Source organism: Moschus berezovskii, chromosome 1 (genome assembly GCF_049115385.1).
Source record: "Moschus berezovskii isolate FMDL1 chromosome 1, NW_MosBer_1.0, whole genome shotgun sequence".
Taxonomy (NCBI): Eukaryota; Metazoa; Chordata; class Mammalia; order Artiodactyla; family Moschidae; genus Moschus; species Moschus berezovskii.
In genome coordinates this window covers 147,897,740-147,903,301 of record NC_142460.1, presented here as the reverse complement: position 1 = coordinate 147,903,301, position 5,562 = coordinate 147,897,740, and positions in this window count along the sequence as shown.

Genomic DNA, 5,562 nt, shown 5'->3' with positions numbered 1-5,562 from the left:
AATATTTTTTAAAAAGCTTTCAATATAAAATGAACACATATCAAAAATGTGTATAACTCATAAATGAAGAAATCAGCAGGATAATAAAGCTGGTTTCAGAGCATTTGAGGAATCAATATAGTCACTCAGGAGAAGAAAGCTGAACTAAGTGTCCTAAATTTGTCCTGGAACTGTACCTTTGGGGCTCTGTTTTCTCCTGGACAGAAATCTATAAGTCACTGTCAAATTCTAGAGTTTGGGCCTTAATCAGTAGAGATGATAAGTGAAATAATGAATCCCCCTGGGTAAACCTGTTAGCCAGGCTTCAACGGGACACTGAATGGGCATTCAGTCTGTCTTTTGCCCCTCTTTCTCAAATTTTAGACATTTCCCACTAGCATCCCTGTTCCAGGCTTTTTATTTTTCCCTCTTTCCCCTCTGTTGCTCTGTTTGCTTTCTGACTCTGAAAGCTGAGAAAAGAAGATGCAGAAGAGTGCAGGAAGGGTTTTCTTGATTGCCTCTGTGGGCTTGGCTTCTGTTTCACATTGGCTCTCAGATGGGGGAGTTCCCATGTTTCAGAGTCTCCTCCCCCCAAATCTTCTCTGGTGGAGCTCAAGGGGCTTTCCAAGATGGCTTTCTCTCAGGGCTGTCTTCCTCAGCAATTATGGTTGACTCTATATTTTGAGTGCTCACAGCTGGTCAACAGGAAACAGGCATGCTTTCCCCATATAACTTCCAGGCAGACCAGTCTCCACACGGAAACAACTCTCGTCTGTCTCATCAAGGCAGCTCTCTGACATATCCCTCTTGCTTACTAAGCCTCCTGTGTAAATGGAAGTTTCAGTTCAGTTCAGTTCAGTTGCTCAGTCATGTCTGACTCTTTGCGACCCCATGAACCACAGCACGCCAGGCCTCCCTGTCCATCACCAACTTTGAGAGTCCACCCAAACCCATGTCCATTGAGTCGGTGATGAAATCCAACCATCTCATCCTCTGTTGTCCCCTTCTCCTCCTGCCCTCAATTCCTCCCAGCATCAGGTCTTTTCAAATGAGTCAGCTCTTTGCATCAGGTGGCCAAACTATTGGAGTTTAAGCTTCTACATCAGTCCTTCCAATGAACACCCAGGACTGATCTCCTTTAGAATGGACTGGTTGGATCTCCTTGCAGTCCAAGGGACTCTCAAGAGTCCTCTCCAATACCACAGTTCAAAAGCATCAATTCTTCAGTTCTCACCTTTCTTTATAGTCCAACTCTCACATCCATACATGACCACTGGAAAAAGCATAGCCTTGACTAGATGGACCTTTGTTGACAAAGTGATGTCTCTGCTCTTTAATATGCTATCTAGCTTGGCATAACTTTCCTTCCAAGGAGTAAGCATCTTTTAATTTCATGACTGCAATCACCATTCACAGTGATTTTGGAGCCCCCTCAAAAAAGTTAGCCACTCTTGCCACTGTTTCCCCATCTATTTGCATTAAGTGATGGGACCTGATGCCATTATCTTCATTTTCGGGATGTTGAGCTTTAAGCCAACTTTTTCACTCTCCTCTTTCACTTTCATCAGGAAGTTCTTTAGTTCTTCTTCGCTTTCTGCCATGAGGGTGGTGTCATCCGTATATCTGAGGTTATTGCTATTTCTCCCAGCAATCTTGATTCTAGTTTGTGCTTCCTCCAGTCCAGCATTTCTCATGATGTACTCTGCATATGTTAAATAAGCAGGGTGACAATATACAGCCTTGACGTACTCCTTTTCCTATTTGGAACCAGTCTATTGTTCCATGTCCAGTTCTAACTGTTGCTTCCTCACCTGCACATAGGTTTCTCAAGAGGCAGGTCAGGTGGTCTGGTATTCCCATCTCTTTCAGAATTTTCCACAGTTTATTGTGATCCACATAGTCAAAGGTTTTGGCATAGTCAATAAAGCAGAAATAGACGTTTTTCTGGAACTCTCTAGGTTTTTTGATGATCCAGCGGATGTTGGCAATTTGATCTCTGGTGCCTTTGCCTTTTCTAAAACCAGCTTGAACATCTCGAAGTTCACGGTTCATGTATTGCTGAAGCCTGGCTTGGAGAATTTTGAGCATGACTTTACTAGCGTGTGAGTTGAGTGCAATTGTGTGGTAGTTTGAACATTCTTTGGCATTGCCTTTCTTTGGGATTGGAATGAAAACTGACCTTTTCCAGTCCTGTGACCACTGCTGTCTTTCAAATTTGCTGACATACTGAGTGTAGCACTTTCACAGCATCATCCGTTAGGTTTTGAAATAACTCAACTGGATTCCATCACCTCCACTAGCTTTGTTCTTAGTGATGCTTCCTAAGGTCCACTTGACTTCACATTCCAGGATGTCTGACTCTAGGTGAGTGATCACACCATTGTGATTATCTGGGTCGTGAGATCTTTTTTGTACAGTTCTGTGTATTCTTGCCACCTCTTCTTACTATCTTCTGCTTCTGTTAGGTTCATACCATTTCTGTCCTTTATTGTTCCCATCTTTGCATGAAATGTTCCCGTGGTATCTCTAATTTTCTTGAAGAGATTTCTAGTCTTTCCCATTCTATTGTTTCCCTCTATTTCTTTGCATTGATCGCTGAGGAAGGCTTTCTTATCTCTCCTTGCTATTCTTTGACACTTTGCATTCAAATGGGTATATCTTTTCTTTTCTCCTTTGCTTTTCGCTTCTCTTCTTTTCACAGCTATCTGTAAGGTCTCATCAGACAGGCATTTTGCTTTCTTGCATTTGTTTTTCTTGGGGATGGTCTTAATTCCTGTCTCCTGTACAATGCCATGAACCTCTGTCCATAGTTCATCAGACATTCTGTCTATCAGATCTAGTCCTTTAAATCTATTTCTCACTTCCACTGTATAGTCATAAGGGATTTGATTTAGGTCATACCTGAATGGCCTAGTGGTTTTCCCGTTTCTTCAGTTTTCGTCTGAATTTGGCAATAAGGTGTTCATGAACTGAGCCATACCCTTGTTTACTGGCTCATCTTCTCTGTAGTGAGTGGTCCCTTTGAACCCTCTTTCTTCTTGGTTCCTATAGAATTCCTCTTGCCATACAAATTCTTCCCCTCCAATTCTTACTTGATTTGTTTATATTCTTAATTTGGATATAAGTAAAGCACAGCTTTAACTTACATTTTACTTAACAATTTCCTCCAAAAATGTTTTTCTCTTGTATCTTACCTGTGTAACTAATATCTTTCCTAATGTCTCAGGTGAAACTTCTGCTTTAACAGACCATGATCGATACTGGTTTTTGATGACTAGGAGTCCATAGGAGACCTAGTCTTATAGGTATTCTGTGCTAACTTGAATCTTTCCTAGAATGATTTTGGGTTTCCCAGCTGGCAGAGTGGTAAAGAACATGCTTGCCAACCAGGAGACACACATTCGATCCCTGGATTGAGAATATCCCCTGAAGAAGGAAATGGCAACCCACTCAAGTATTCTTACCTGGAATATCCCAAGGACAGAGGAGTCTGGTGGGCTACAGTCCATGGGGTCGGAAAGAGTCAGACACAACTTAGTGATTAAATCATCACTACCACCACCAGAATTATTTAATCAATTTTTTTTGACTAATTGTCTATAGGGGACCCAAAATTATGGCACCTGTCCTGGGGCCTACTTTTGGAGGAATATGGGGGATGGATATGAAGAATGTAGTAGTAGGGAGAGGGCCCAGAGAGGCAGGGGGTCATGAAATGTCTTACTTCATCTCCTGGTCTAAAAAGAAACATGAAATTAATAGCATCTAGGCCAACACCATGTCCTCTTCTGCATACAGACTTGTTTTGTATTTTCTAATTCCAGGAGCTCTCTGCATTTTGACCTGCTATCACAAAACACAATATTCAGAGGGGAGAATTTAGTGTACTGTATTGTAATAGTCTGTAGATTTATCTTCCCCTAGATAATTATTTCCTTGAAGGAAGAAACTGTATTATCCTCATTATTGTATCCCCAGCCCTAGATGGTACACAGTGTACAATCAATACATATTTACTGTATGAACAATTGAGATAAAGGACACATGTGGTGTCAGATTTCCCCTAGGACCCTGTTTTCTAGAAATGGTTTTGTCTCTGTTTTTCTCTTTTAGAACGGTTGGGATTGGAGAGATGATGGGAAAGTGGAAAACCACAGTTTCTATTGTTTGTAACAGATATTCTATCAACATGATTCCTTGTTCATCTGTGCCCTGTAACTATGTGTGTAGGAGGAAGCTCTAAAATTACATGTAAATTTTTTGAATAAAATTACATTTCTTGAATATATATATATATATATATGTATGTATGTATCTCCTGATTTTTTATAAACTGTGTTAGGTTGATAAGTTATTTAAGGCTATAATGTCATCTTTCATGACATGGCATATTCACATTTAGAATTCATTTATTCAATTGAATAAAATGACTATCAACTTTCCCTATTCTGGGTTTGGAAGGTTTGATCTCCTATTTGGAAGGATTATTCTGATTTGTATTTCTTTTCTTTAGTATGCCAGTAAATCTTTTGAATGCTACCCACTTTATTCCTTCTTTTCCTCTACTCGATGCAAAAGAAAACAGCAACCCATATTTAAAAGGCAGACATTGTTATCCTTTATGGCAGTTTCCCTCTGTTCCAGAGATTAGAGTTTACTGTAGTACACAGCCCCAAAGAATTGTCCTGGAAATGGATTTTCATGTAAAGTATTAACTTATAGTATTATGTGTAGCAAAAGGAAGGCTCAAAATATTATACAGAGAAGCTCCATTATTATTTGTAATAGTCTTGACATCATAAATGGTCCTTAAAGAGCATACATTTGTTCCACTCAATGCTTTCTTTCTGAATTTACTATGAAATGTGTTTTACTGATAAGACACAGAATTCTGAGCCATTATTTCTCTAAAAGCCTGCTAAAGAGATTTGAAGTGCAAGATACTGCTCATGGTCTGTGGTACTTCATTAGAAGTAAGAACTTCTTTTCTGAAATTGAAGGAAATTAAATATATAGTCCACAGGTATATGTTCGTAGTATCCTTTCCCTCTATTTGGATTATTATATACTAAACTTAAAGAAAGACACTTTAAATGAGTTCTATTTAGACAACATGGCTACTTGTTTTCTGTTGGGAAAAGACCAAACTTAAAGCTTCCCTAACAAAATGTTATGTAAAAATTATAATGTGTAAGTGACCAAATCGTGTACATGCTAAGTCACTCAGTTGTGTTTGGCTCTTTGAAACCCATGGACTATAGCCCACCAAGCTCCTCTGTCCATGGGATTCTCCAGGCAAGAATACTGGAGTTAGCTGTCATGCCTTCATTGCAACCCTCAAAAAATGGCACTTCAATTTTTCTCCTGGACTGGAGAGAAATTTGAGTGGAACTGAATTTGTTATTGAGTACCTGTCTCTGCCTGACTTGAACACTTATTTTTCCAAAGAGGGGTTGGATATCATTTTAATTCTAGACTGAGATTGATTGCTTTGTTTCAGATGGGGTTTACCTTTCCCAGATTTGGAGAAGGAAATGGTAACCCACTGCAGTATTCTTGCCTGGAGAATCCCATGGACAGAGA